The sequence below is a fragment of the Apium graveolens genome, chromosome 3 (genome assembly GCF_009905375.1).
Source record: "Apium graveolens cultivar Ventura chromosome 3, ASM990537v1, whole genome shotgun sequence".
NCBI lineage: Eukaryota > Viridiplantae > Streptophyta > Magnoliopsida > Apiales > Apiaceae > Apium > Apium graveolens.
The window spans coordinates 198,498,437-198,512,722 of record NC_133649.1 but is presented as its reverse complement, the minus strand read 5'-3'; the positions used below and the strand labels follow the sequence as shown (position 1 = coordinate 198,512,722).

Sequence of the window (14,286 nt, the reverse complement as noted above, 5' to 3'; positions counted from 1 at the left end):
TATTATGAGGTATTTATCCATTAATTCATGAAACCTACAAGCTCTAAAAGCCATTTATTAAATTTTTTTCGAACAAACCGATGTGAAATGCTAGATCAGACATCGGTTAGATTAGTTGCCCGATGTGAAATGCTTGATCAGACATCGGTTAAATTAGCCCCCCGATGTGAAATGATGGATAAGACATGGGTGTTCTTCACGAAACCGATATTAAATCTTTTTGTTTAACATCAGCCAATTTCTCTAACCGATGTTATTTGACTTAAAATACATTGAGTTTCTTTTCAGAACCGATGTCAAACGACTATTTCACATCGGTTTTTTAGTTCTTTTTCGTTTAATATTAATTTACATGATGTCTTTTGTATATTCCTTACATCGGTTAACATTTACCATTGTGATGTTAAAGTGGTGTATATTACATGCCATCGTGGTCATGTTTTACAGCCACAAGAACCAATTACATTTACACAACCAAAAAAATACCTAACAATGCAACATCCAACCAAAAACATCCAACAGAAACATAAAGCTACATTGATACCAAATTTCTTAACATACAACATTCCAACAATCAATTCGAACATACATTCCAAGTCTAAAATAAACATCCCAACCAATAACAATAAAATAACTTAGTTTTCCAGACTCTTTTAACTAAGGACCTGTCAAGAGTTTATACATAGACCTTTTTTTCCTCTGAATTACAATTATGCAACTACCTTTCAAGGGTAGTCTGTAGCTGTGCCAGTTTCAACTGGGATTCCTCTATTTCTTTAAATCTGTCCTTACTCTCATTTTGAACTTTATTAAACATGCACAGAAACTCATCAGCTCTCTTTCTCAACTCTGTTATCTCTTCCTGCATTTATAGAATTCGTATTGTAATAAAACGGTGTCTTGTAATCAATCAATCGATTAGGCATACGATCAGCTATAACTTGAGTTTTGAGTGATGATGCTAACTTATAGGAGACAAAACTACATCTCCTCTTCTATTATTTCAAAAAACTGGTAAGTTTTCTTACCCTCCAATCTGAAGGGTAAACATATGAATAGCCATCTGATAAGTCTGTAAAAAAATCATAATTTGCCGGGGTCCCTGAATAAAAATGAAAACAATACAAGTTTTAACCAATTCATGATCAGAAACCAATTATTAGTGAAAAGAAACTGTTGGTGGACATAAAAAGTGAACAGTACAACTTAAAACCAATTCAAGATCAAAACACACTGGTTAATGAACAGAAACTGTGCACACAACTCTATTCTATGTAGTCAACTCTGATCTAACAATGCATAATCTTATTTTTGTTTGAGATGAACAAACTTAACGATTAGACATGCATAATTTTGATCTATTAAATCCTCGAATAGAGATAAACTACCAACCATGATACCTTCAGCCAACACAGAATTTACAGGGAGTAGACTCAATGCAAGGGCCCCGACTCCTAGTAATAGTGGCCTTCTCTTAGAACTTCCTGCAATAATATTCACATGTATAAGCACAAACAAATATATGCAATCATTTAATAATATTATGAACAAAGATTTTCTGTAGTCAAGCACCTTTTACTAAAGAAGATGATAATAATGGGATTCTAGCTTAAACTAAAGAAGATAAGAACAATGGAGTTCTACACCATTTATTTATTTTAGTCACCACTCTATTTGCTAAAATGAATGCCTAATCAAACTTGACAACTCAACCAAAGAAAAAGATGTATACTTGACCAACTAATAAAAACCCCACATACATCCCTTATATACTCCCTTGAGGGCTTGACAGTTTTTCTGTATAACATATGCTTTAGTGCATTAGATTTTGAAGTATACCCCAACTGGCAATGAGAATCGAACTTATAACTTTGTCCATGGAGGATGGAGTTTTGACACTAGGCTATCAACGAAACATTGAACTCACATGAAATAAATTGAACTATTTTGCAGTTAACAAAATAAATGTGAATTCACTCCCCTAAAAACATGTTAGAAAATACAAAAATAACTACAAAGATAAGCATTTAAATATCCCGAAAGAGAAACAAAATTTAGAATTCTCAGCTTACTTTCTTCCCCAGAAGCTGTCACTGGAGCAGGCATTAATATTGATTACAGAAGGCTTTGAAGTGAATCTTGAGTGTGCCACATTAAGCTGAAACTAAATAGAGAACATAAGCTATAATGATAAGTTCGAATAATAAACATGGTTACAGCATGAACTATGTTATGCAACAGTGACTTCAGTGTAAAGAACTACCAGTAGAGCATTTGTATAACAAGATGGAGAAAATAACGCAAGGAAAAAAAATCCACTATTAAGGATTACGTTAAAACTCACTTGTAGCTTAACCTGGTCCTTATTATACAGAAACAACACATCACCATCAAAATTATTTCTCTAAACAATCGCATAAAAAAATTTAAATTAAATCCTTACATGAAGTCATGATAAAGACATTAAAATTGTGTTCACTGGGATATAATGGAATGAGATTTATAATCTTATATTGAAGTCATGAAAAATGTTACCATCTCAAATTGTCAATTTTGTTCACTATTTCTTCGTACATTCTTTCTTCCTCTATAAATGTCTAGTTTTTCATTTCAATACATTCTCTCCAAGTGGACACAACATAAGGAGTAATGAACAGACTATTGGCTTCAGCTTCTTGGTAAGACATTAACCTCTTTGTTCTTTTGTTTTTAGATTTTTTCTCATTTTTTCCTTCAACAAACCTAATAAAATTAAAGCAATTTATTCCTAATTTATTATAATTAGCATACATAGGTTTCAAAGTAATTTAGTATTTAAATAAACTGTACATAATAATCTGATTTTTAAATGGTTCCTATACAATACCATTAACCATGTCATCCCGAAGATTAATTACCAAGCTAATATTCTCAATAGGTGTTCAAGTATAAACAAAGGCTATACGTTACAACAAATATATCCATTACTATTACTAAACCTTAATATACTAGAAATTAGAGAAGATTAATATAATGTTAGTAAACTAAATAAGTAGGACACTGATTTATAATAAAGAAGCTGGTCAGGAAATCAAACCTTTGATATCATCTGTATAATTGCCTCTGTATCACACAAAGCACCTCTATAACCGAGTCCTTGGCTAGTTTTGTGATTTCCTTCCCTAAACAATCATCAATTGCAATCTTGTGCTCTTTGAGGATTGCAACAGTTTTGTGAACGAGTTTTGCTCACCTCTATAGCATATTTTTTGTACCTTTTCACTATTTTCATAGCCTTGTTGACCTCTTCTTGCGTACAACTACAAGCTGAAAATATATACAAGAAAGTAAACAAATTGAAAGTACGACATGGAAGTTTTTAAGTATCTTATTGATTGAACTCAACTTTTTAAACAATCCACAAGTCTTACCTTATCTTATATATAGGAAAAAACATCAGAACTCTTATATTTAAGTTTGTTAGCAAATGAATTTTAGCAACTCACATTAATGTTAAAACATTAAAAGTTAGTACTAAAGATTGACCCATTATACATGTAACTTATGTAGACATAAAAGCTAGGCATATTCAAAATATCTAAATTTTAAATATCAAAGAACACTCACTAGGTCATTGTATAACTACAGGGTGTGACATAATTAAGCTGATTATATGTAACAAATTGCACAAGATTTAAATATTTTAAAAATAAAAAAAGGAAGGGAAGAACTATTCTTTCCTTTTCATCAAACTATCCTCAATTGCTTTGAGCAAGGCCAGAATCCAACCTTTCACCAATCGATTTCATACAAATCGAACCAAAAAAATTATTTCACGTTGGCCTCGTACTTAATTAGGTTATGTGGTTTAAAATTGTGCAACAGTGAGGATGACATTAATTAGGGTTGATAGAGAGATGGGAGAGAGAGACGAAATAGAAAAGAGAAATAGATGGTAAGAGAGATTACATTAAGAGCTCGATCTGGAGCTTAATTAGGTCCAGGGTCTAAATTAGGGTTTTGGAGATGGAGTATCGAAAAAGGAGAGAAATAGAGGAGAGATGAGGGAGATGAAGTCGAGATTTGAGAGGGGGAGTTAGGGTGTTTGAGATGAAGCCAAGATTGAGAGAGAAAGTTGCAGTGGTGATTTGAGAGAGAGATGCAGGGAGTGAGTAAAGGGGAAAGGGGGAGATATTTTGGAAAAAGGGGAAATAAAAAATGAGTTGTGGGGAAATATTTAGTTAAAGGGGGAAAGTTGTGTACTGAAATGTGGAAAAAATGACAACTCAATTATCATTTTTTTAGAATTATTTATAGACAACGGCTTACAAAAATAACCGATGTCAATGTTAAAAACGTTAATTTGATAACTTTAATTTTTGAACATAGACAACCGTTAGTATACGAAACCGATGTCAAAAATCTTATTCAACATCGCTAAATTGTAAATCGATGTTAAAAAATCTTTTAACATCGGGTGCATTACGTGCCGATGTCTAAGTACCAATGTCGTATCTACTATTTTTAGTAGCACCCTTTGTTTGTAGAAGCTAAGAAGGAAGAGAAGGAAATAATCAGGCAAGAAAAGAAGCAGGTTGCCTTAGATGCTAAGAAGCTCAAACAAAAAAAGGAGCAAGCTACTATCTTGGCCAAACTTCAAGCTGTAAAGACTACAACTGAGATTTCTGCACAACCATCTGTAATTGCTGAAACTCAAGATCAGAAAGTACAAGATGAACCACAACAGAAAAGAAGATTCAGATACAAGCTCCACTCCAAAAGAAAATTAGACTTCAGTGATGAGGAAATAGAAGATTACATTCCCAAAAAGTCTACAACTTCAACTCAGACATCAAAACCCTCAATGGTATTTGAAGAATTTAAGGTGTTGGATCCAACAAGGAATATTCATGGTGAGCCCATAATTCCAAAGGATGAGCCAGTAGACTGGGATAGTTTTCCAATTCCTAAACTAAACTTTCCAATCTTTAAGAAGGCAAAGAACAGAGCAAGTAAGAAAGTAAAGCTTGTGACTCTCAGATCCAAGACCCTAACCAAATCTCAACCCACAGTCAACAAAGAAGATCTCTTATACATCTGTGACATCAAGGAGTTCTCTGAAATAAACCTCTACTTGGAAGAATTGGAAGAAGTAAGAGGGATTGATGCCTACAGACATCTTTCTGAAAGGCTAGTATTCAAGTATAAGGGAGGGAAAGAGATCACATGGCCACTTCACAGGATTCTTCAAGAAAGCCAATCTGTACTGATAAAGGTCTATTCATCCTTCAAGAAGAACTTTGGATTTAATGTGACTGCAAGGAGGATAGTCCTAAAGAAAATAGAGGAGCTAAGGAGCAATAGAGCCAAAGATGCACTTCCAAAAACTCTGTCTATTCCCTTTACAGGAAAGAGAGTGCATTTGAGGCCTTATTGGATGATGGAATTCATGGATGATAAGGGAGTTAGAAGATTCTTCAGACTGGATGACCAACTGAGTATTTCTAGCAATGAGACTCTTTTAAAAATGCAAGAAATGTTGGATTTATCTGAAGCTGATGAACTTGAATTCCATAGACAACTCCAAAATCAGATAGAAGAGAACAACAGGAGGCTTGGGAAGAAATCCAGACAATCAAGGAAATAGACTTATCTGCTCAGACTAGAGGAGCACCTTGATAATAATTGTGAGCAACTTCTTTGTACACTTTGCTTTATTCAAATTTCAGTAAATATTGTAGCACTTATCAGTTTTATCTACTACTTTTCAATCTATATTTTTAGGATGTTTTGTTATCATCAAGTTTCTCTTAATTTATGGCTATAATTCCAATAGACATAAATTGGGGGAGATTGTTAGGAATATGTCGTGGACTTGATGATAAATTAAACAAAAAACCTTAGTAAAGTTAACTTAGTGAATGTTGTAGCACTCGACGGATGATCAAATATAGTCCCGATGGATGATTTAATATAGTCCCGACGGATGACAATTTGACATCCACCGGGTGAGTAGCTTATGTAACAAATGAGTATTTCTAGCAATGAGACTCTTTTAAAAATACAAGAAATGTTGGATTTATCTGAAGCTGATGAACTTGAATTTCACAGACAACTCCAAAATCAGATAGAAGAGAACAACAGGAGGCTTGGGAAGAAATCCAGACAATCAAGGAAATAGACTTATCTGCTCAGACTAGAGGAGCACCTTGATAATGATTGTGAGCAACTTCTTTGTACACTTTGCTTTGTTCAAATTTCAGTAAATATTGTAGCACTTATCAGTTTTATCTACTACTTTTCAATCTATATTTTTAGGATGTTTTGTTATCATCAAGTTTCTCTTAATTTATGGCTACAATTCCAGTAGACATAAATTGGGGGAGATTGTTAGGAATATGTCGTGGACTTGATGATAAATTAAATAAAAAACCTTAGTAGAGTTAACTTAGTGAATGTTGTAGCACTCGACGGATGATCAAATATAGTCCTGACGGATGATTTAATATAGTCCCGACGGATGACAATTTGACATCCACCGGGTAGTAGCTTAGTTAACAAATAAGTATTGTAGAACATTTCAGCAAGCAACTTTGTGTAGATTCTATAGGGGTATATGAGTCATGTTGACTACTAGTGGATATGCAGAATAGGTTGATTAATTGTAAATATGAGATGTCTTATAATTCTGTATAAGTGAAATTGAGTCAAGTGACAAATAACTACCTGATGGATGATCAACAAAGCTACCCGATGGATGATCAACAAAGCTACCATATGGATGACAAACATGTACCCGACAGATGATCAAATTCAAATATCTATTGACAGTGACAACACAGTCACATGCGTTGGGAATTTGCAAAAAGGAATGTGGCATCCTGTTAATCAGGGATTTGAGAACAAAGAAGCATAACCATTTCCATGCAATTGTGAAGATATTCAAAGATGCTGGAATTGAGTAGTGAAGCAACATGGAGTTAGACTAGATATGTTTTGTTTTATTATCTTGTCTTATTGTCATGTTAACTTGGTGATATATAAACCAATTGTAGCTAGTAGAACATTCAACTAAGAAAACACATTTTAAAGAGAGATAGAAAAAGTTGTACTTGTTAAGAATTTCTCTGTAGTTTGTGTGTTCTACTAGTAAGCAGCTGTGAGCTATTCAAGCTTTACAGGGTTCTCATTTGATATATATATATATATATATATATATATATATATATATCTATTGGATACTTTCAAATCCACAAAAATGTTTTAAAAGCTTGTGTTTTTATTACTTTGTGTTTTGATTTATATAACTCTTTCATTCCGTACTCTGCAAATCAAATACTTATATATTTATCGAGTTAGAACTATTTTCAAATCTTGAAAATGTTTCCAGAATTACATTCAACCCCCCTTCTGTATTTCTTGTTGTATTGTTAGGGAATAACAAGCTTCTATTTGAGGACTGTTCACCAAATTAATCTTCATTCTCTGTTGAATTATCATTTCCTAATGAGCTATCATTGTTATATTAGAAGTTGATCTAGTATTTCCTGATTCATTAGTGTCATCAAGATTTGATTCATTATATTTGTAACTACCTTGTGGTTGCCCCCCTCAACATTTGCATCTTCAATAATGAACTCTAGATCAGGATCAGTATCATCATCAGCATCTGACTCAGAGTCAGGATTTGACTTGTTGTTAGGATTTGACTTATTATCAGGTAGTGATAAGTCATCAAGATTTAGATCTTTTCCTGACTTGAGCTTTTTGTTGGCCAATACAAGTTCTTCATGGGTGTCTTCTTCAATACCAGGAATCCTCTTATCATTAAATGAGACATGAATTGATTCAACAATTGTTCTAGTCTTCAGACTGAAAACTTTATAGGCTTTTGATGAAGGATATCCAACAAAAATACCCTCATCAGCTTTTCTGTCAAATTTTCCAAGCATTTCAAGATGTGTCCTAAGAACAAAACACTTGCATCCAAAGATATGGAGATGCTTCAAGCTTCGCTTAGTTTCCTTGATCATTTGATAAGGAGTTAAACCATGTATGTTGATCAGAGTCAGATGCCAAATGCTACTACAGTGAAAACAAGGATTTCGTGGTTTGTAAAATACTGATCTACTACTAATATCAGACTTAGGAATCTTAGTGGCTTTCTTTTTAATCTTCCTGTAATCAATAGAAATATGATTAGTATTACCACAGTTAGAACAAGATTTTCTAAGATCATCATGAATGTACTTATAATTGTTTGCTTTATTTATTTCCTGTTTTCCATTTCTACCGCTTTTTGCACTAGATTTGTGAGTCTTAGCAGTCACTTCACAAATTTTCTTTTCTAGTTGATTATTAGAGAGAAGACCTATATTTTTATTCTTTTTTTCCTTGAGTCTAAATTCAACTTTCATCTTATCAGAAACTCAAGAGATAGAAGCTACTTTATATACTGACTTGACCCCATTTACATCAGTACTGACAAATTTAACAGGTGTAGTGTTGGTTAAAGTCTTATTAATGTTTTTATCAGTATATTTATTATATCTTAAACACGCTTTCCAATTTTTATCATTTATGAAGTTGTGAACCTTTTTACCTGAAGTCATCCAGGTTTTAAATACTTTTCTATCCTTCTCAAGTACTTCTTCCAGCATGACATATTTAATGTGCATCTGAGCTTCATTGTGTGTGGCCTTTTTACATGCTTTTTAAGTTTCATGCATACCTACAAGCTTAGCTTCTAAATGATCATTTCTCTTTCTAATTTCTTTATTCTCATCAATTAAGCTGTCATTTTTAATTGACTTGCTCTTAAAACTAGCATGTATATAATATAAGAATGTTTTCAATTCAGACAGACTATCAGTATCTATAGGGAAAACAGTCATTTGTACCTTATCAGTTGAAGACACATCCTCTCCATTAGTAGTCATCAAAGTATAACATTCATTATCATTTTCTGATCCTGATGACTCCATCTAGTCCTTGTTGGAGCTTGAAATGAACAATGCCTTTCAAGTTGACTTAAGACATTTAGTAGCCAAATGTCCTCTTTCATTGCAGTTGTAACAAGTCACCTTTGTCTTGTCAAACTTCCTTCCATTAGAATACTGACCATCATTCATCTAGAACTTGCCTTTTTCATTACTAGATTACTTCTTGTTAAAACTATATTTTCTCTGTGGCCTTCAAAACCTCATCCTTCTTAAGACTTTCACCAACATGGCAGCCATCTGAACAACTTGAGGATCATCTAGTTCAATATTAAAATCTTTATCAGTATTTATGTCAGGATCTGTTGTGTGACGCTCCAAAACCCGGGGTCAGGAATCTCGGAGGCCACGACATCTAAACTATTACAACCACACAACTCACACTACAATATGTAAATACTCACGCTTTACAACCCCACACTTATCACACATACACACACTTACAGGTTATTGTCCTGGAAACGAACCATCATATCTAGAGTACTTTCAACCATCAAGTGATAATTATTACAACCCAAAAGTAATTTAGTCTTACCGGGGAGTAACCTTTAAGTAAAGCTAGTCCTCCGGCCAAATATACAATTCTTGTTTATTATCTTACATAAGTCATACTTATAAATAAGCTAAACTAAAAACAACTGAAAACTAATCCAGCTTATTCGGACTACCTGTGGTACAACACCAAACAATCTACGGAACAGCTGGCCATTTCCTACCCGTTTCCTGGCTGTGGTTCTCATGGCAGGCATCTTGATTCAATATTGTGTTGTGTCAATTTAAAAAAACAAGTGTGAGCTATAATGCCCAGCATAATAATGTACAGTATGAAATTGACTATATGATAACATCATATATGATAATTATGTTTTATTTGAAAATAGTTTTCCTTGGTGATACACACCTTCTTATGAAAACAATTCTTTAAGGGATTTTATTATCCTGCGAATACCTTAATAGTAATCCCAGCACCTAGGCTTGGGTTACGGTATTGCATCGCAATTCTAATTGGAAGAATTTGGACATCCGTTGGAGCCACCGCATACGATGATCAATCATACTGCGATAAAAGTAACCTTTTTTACTAGTAGAGGGATGACACCTTCACATCTCGGTTATCACCCTTGTGGCATACGGGCTATGTGTCCTCATTTCGGGTATCCAATACACGAATTACTTGGATCCTACCCCTCCCTTGTCCTTTAGGAAATCCTATCATATCTCGAGAACTCGAACCACATCGAAGTTCCTCTAAGCGTTTTTCTTGTTGATAGGCATAACTTTATTGTATATATATATATCAATATATGTACTTCCGAAAGTTTCGAAGGAAGTACTAAGGATGTGAGTTGACCGTTGTCAACAGATAATTAAATAAGGGGGAAAAAGTTTCTCCTTGAAACTATATTCAAAATATTAAATAAGTCGGAGTAACATTCTCCGACGATCTAAAATTACTCGAATGATTTTCCGAAATCAGAAAGTATGTTTTAAATTAGATCCATGATATTTAAATAAAAAATAAACCCTTTAATAAATAATAATTAATTAAATGATAATCGATAAATAATTAAACCTCGAATGAGTTTACTCTTTAAAAGAGTATTTAAAATAATATTCCTCAACTAGTTTATGTCTACGCAATTAATAACCTTTAATGATAAATCCGGTTTGAAATAAATAATTGTTGGGATATACTACTCCCATAATAAAAGAATAAAAGAATAAGTATATAGTATTTATTATTCGAACAATAAAATATAGTTGAGGGAATATGATCGTTGGGAAATCATTTTAATAAAAGTTTGAGGTATTTTAATGCTTCGTAAGTGGATGTTGAGTCCCTTTTAAAATGTACTACTATGGACCTATAATCGTCCTATAATATCACCGGAATGATTCCCGGGTTTTATCTTAAATCCCGACCAACTTTCGGTCTTATATAATACGTCACGCTTAAAGTGGAATAACATTTCACGATATATATACTTATCGTACAACATCGCTACATTATGCGAAAATTCAACAACTACATATCATGGCAAACATGTTATTTATGAAATGATAAAAAAAATCCTTTCACAACAAAATAGTAAATGGAGTTGGGTTCGTAAACTTTCCTGGGTATCTCGAGGTGGAGGATGCTCTAGGTTCTGCTCGGAAATCTATAACCATAAACACAATTCACTTCGTTAGGTCCCGTTCTAATTTACAGCGACTCACACTCATGTGCTACTTATTATGCACCCTCTCAACTTATACTACCCTTATTATTCCTTTAAGTCATTATTCACATTATTGTCGCTTCATTTTTCTAAGTATCTTAGGTTCATTCTCATTATCGTCGTCGGCTCCGCCTATGGATTCTTACGGTTTCTACTCGCGCGGTCTCGGCTCCGATATTTTTATAAAATTGATAAATAATTATTTTCACTTGAAATTTTTATGTCAATTTGGAAACTCAATATGTTACTCTCTGTAAACATTTCATGATTTATGAACACTTTTAAGCCGATCCTTTATATTTTAAAATTTGGTGATTTGTAGCAGTTTTTGTCGCGTAAATCACTTTTACTAAAATGACCATAACCTTTGATTCGTAAATCGGAATCAAGCGATTCAAGCGCCTAAACGATCCTTATAACATTTTCTATCATAATCAAGGGTTATTTTTCAAGAAACTACATTTTAAAACTTCGGGACTTTCTGCAGAAACTTAAAGTTATGATTTGTTGGTTTTAACGGAGTTACATTTACTATGAGGTTTCGTTTACACCCTAACTCTTAACACAACCACCAACAATCATCATTTCTTCATCAACACACAAACTCCTCTCAAGAACATCATGTTCTTGAGGTAACAACAATCAACCTTAAATCTACTTAACTTAAACACCAAGATTTCATCAATACCACTTATTGAACTAGGTTTACTACCACATACTAAATAGATCTTAAAATGAATCTTAAATAAAGTCGGGCCAAAGATTTTTACCTTTATTGAAAGATTGAGATGTGTTCTTGAGGATGGTGGAGGCTTGGAAGTGTTTGGTATGATTTTTGGAACCTAAAACCACCATTGAAATCAAGAAACCAAAGAGAGGTTACTATTCATACTATTCACTAGTGACTTTCTTGATTTTATTTCATCCATCAAACCTTGATAAAAAGAGATGAAAAAATTTTCTTACCGTAGTTTAATTTCTAGGAAGCTTGAGAATTAATGGGATGATTTTACCATGGCTAGAACTTGAGTTTTGATTTTTGAATTCCTCCCCCTTTTTGAAATTGCCGAATGGAAGAAGTGATGGGGTGGGGGGTATTTATGCTTGCTTCTCTTGGTTGCTTCTCATGGTTGCTTTTAGGAAATGGGGTGTGATATCTTCCACTTTATTTTTATTCTCCTAGGTTGAATCCTAGGTTTATTCTTGTTGCAAATCTTGGGGACAAAATCTAAGTAGCTTGCTAGGTTACAAGCTAACTACATGGGTTAGCTTCCTTAGCACACTATTCTGCTAGCTAGCTTGATCATCCTATGGTTAGCTCACTATTTGATGAAGTAACCATGGTTACTTTCTTACTATGGTTTAGTTAGTGCATTACGTTTATTTAATCGTTTACGCGTTTGTTCGGTCGCTTAAACGTTTTCGCAATACTTATTCGTAAATGGTTCGCGACGTAATTCCTTTAGTATTTATTCCTTATATTTTTAATTATCATACTTGAATATAAATCCGTAGGGTTTTAATCTCATAATTATATTGTGATCCCCGTAATCCTCGATGGGTCGTAAATATGGTCATTTTTCAAAGTTCGTTTTCTTCGAAAACTAATAGCGTTTACATACACTCATTTGGTACGTATAATCGTAATATCAACTCTGAAACTCATTTTTTCATGTACTACATAGTGTGGGCTCAAAAGTTTTTCCCGTCCGTCAGGGTTACTATTCATTAAACGTTTACAAGGTCTCAAAATTTTGAGTTATTATAGTCTTCCCCTCTAACAAGGATTTCGTCCCGGAATCAATGAGAAAATAAGTGGGGATATATATTCCTCATTGCATCTTCAGGTTCCCAAGTTGACTCTTCGACATTTTGATTTCTCCATAAGATCCTAACCAGCTTCACAGTATTGTTCCTCAACACTTGCTCTTTTTGGTCCATTATCCTTACTGGTTGCTCGATGTAGGCCAGGTCTGGTTATAAATCTACCTGTTCGTATTCTATTACATATCGTGCATCTGCATTGTACTTCCTTAACATTGACACGTGGAACACGTTGTGCACTTGTTGCAAATTAGGAGGCAAGGCGAGCTCGTAGGCTAGCGGTCCTATTCTCCTCAAAATTTTAAAGGGTCCTATGAATCTGGGACTCAACTTCCCTTTCTTCCCAAATCTCATCACTCCTTTCCACGGAGATACCTTCAATAGCACAGAATCTCCGACATCGTATTCCCTATCCTTCCTGGTCTGGTCGGCGTACTTCTTTTTCTGTCCTGGGCTGCTACCAGTCTTTTCCTCATGAGTCCTACCATTTCCATGGTCTGCTTGACTAACTCTGGTCCTAATATCTCGTGTTCTCCAACTTCGTCCCAACACAGGGGAGAGCGACATCTTCTTCCGTAAAGAGCTTCATACGGGGGCATTCCTATGCTAGCGTGATAGCTATTGTTGTAAGCAAATTCGATCAGGGGTAAATGGTCATCCCAATTTCCTTTGAAATCAATGGCACACACTCGTAGCATATCTTCTAGAGTCTGGATAGTCCTTTCGCTTTGTCCATCAGTCTGGGGGTGGTAGGCGGTACTCATGTTTAGTCTGGCGCCTACGCATTCCTGGAAGCTTCTCCAAAATCGGGAATTAAACCTCGGGTCTCTATCTGACACTATGGCTACCAGAATGTCGTGTCCCACTACAATTTCCTTTAAGTTAATATCCACCAACTTGTCTATGGTGTATCTTTTATTGATTGGGAGGAAGTGTGCGAACTTGGTCAATCTATCTATGACAACCCATATGGCATCGTGATTGGTCTTTGTTCTTGGTTAGCCTGTCACAAAATCCATGGCTATATGCTCCCATTTCCATTCCGGAATTTCCAGGGGCCATAACAGTCCACTAGGTAGCTGGTTTTCAGCCTTCACTCTCTGGCATGTCAAGCACTTGCTGACCAACTCTGCCACTTCTCTTTTCATGTTACGCCACCAATAATATTCCTTAAGGTCACGGTACATCTTTGTACTTCCTGGGTGGATTGAATATCTGGAGCTGTGCCCTTCGTGCAGCAGCTCATCCTTTAACTCTTGCAC

At 34.5% G+C, this 14,286-nt stretch overlaps 1 long non-coding RNA gene across 1 annotated transcript; it reads right to left on the bottom strand.

Moving 5' to 3' along the window:
* Window positions 1-719: 719 nt before the first annotated feature.
* On the bottom strand, window positions 720-2,087 carry LOC141711272 (uncharacterized). The gene is made up of 3 exons (XR_012571278.1): window positions 2,073-2,087; window positions 1,393-1,484; window positions 720-862 (listed from the first exon to the last, which is right to left on the bottom strand). It is a non-coding gene; the product is annotated as an uncharacterized LOC141711272 (long non-coding RNA).
* Window positions 2,088-14,286: the final 12,199 nt, after the last annotated feature.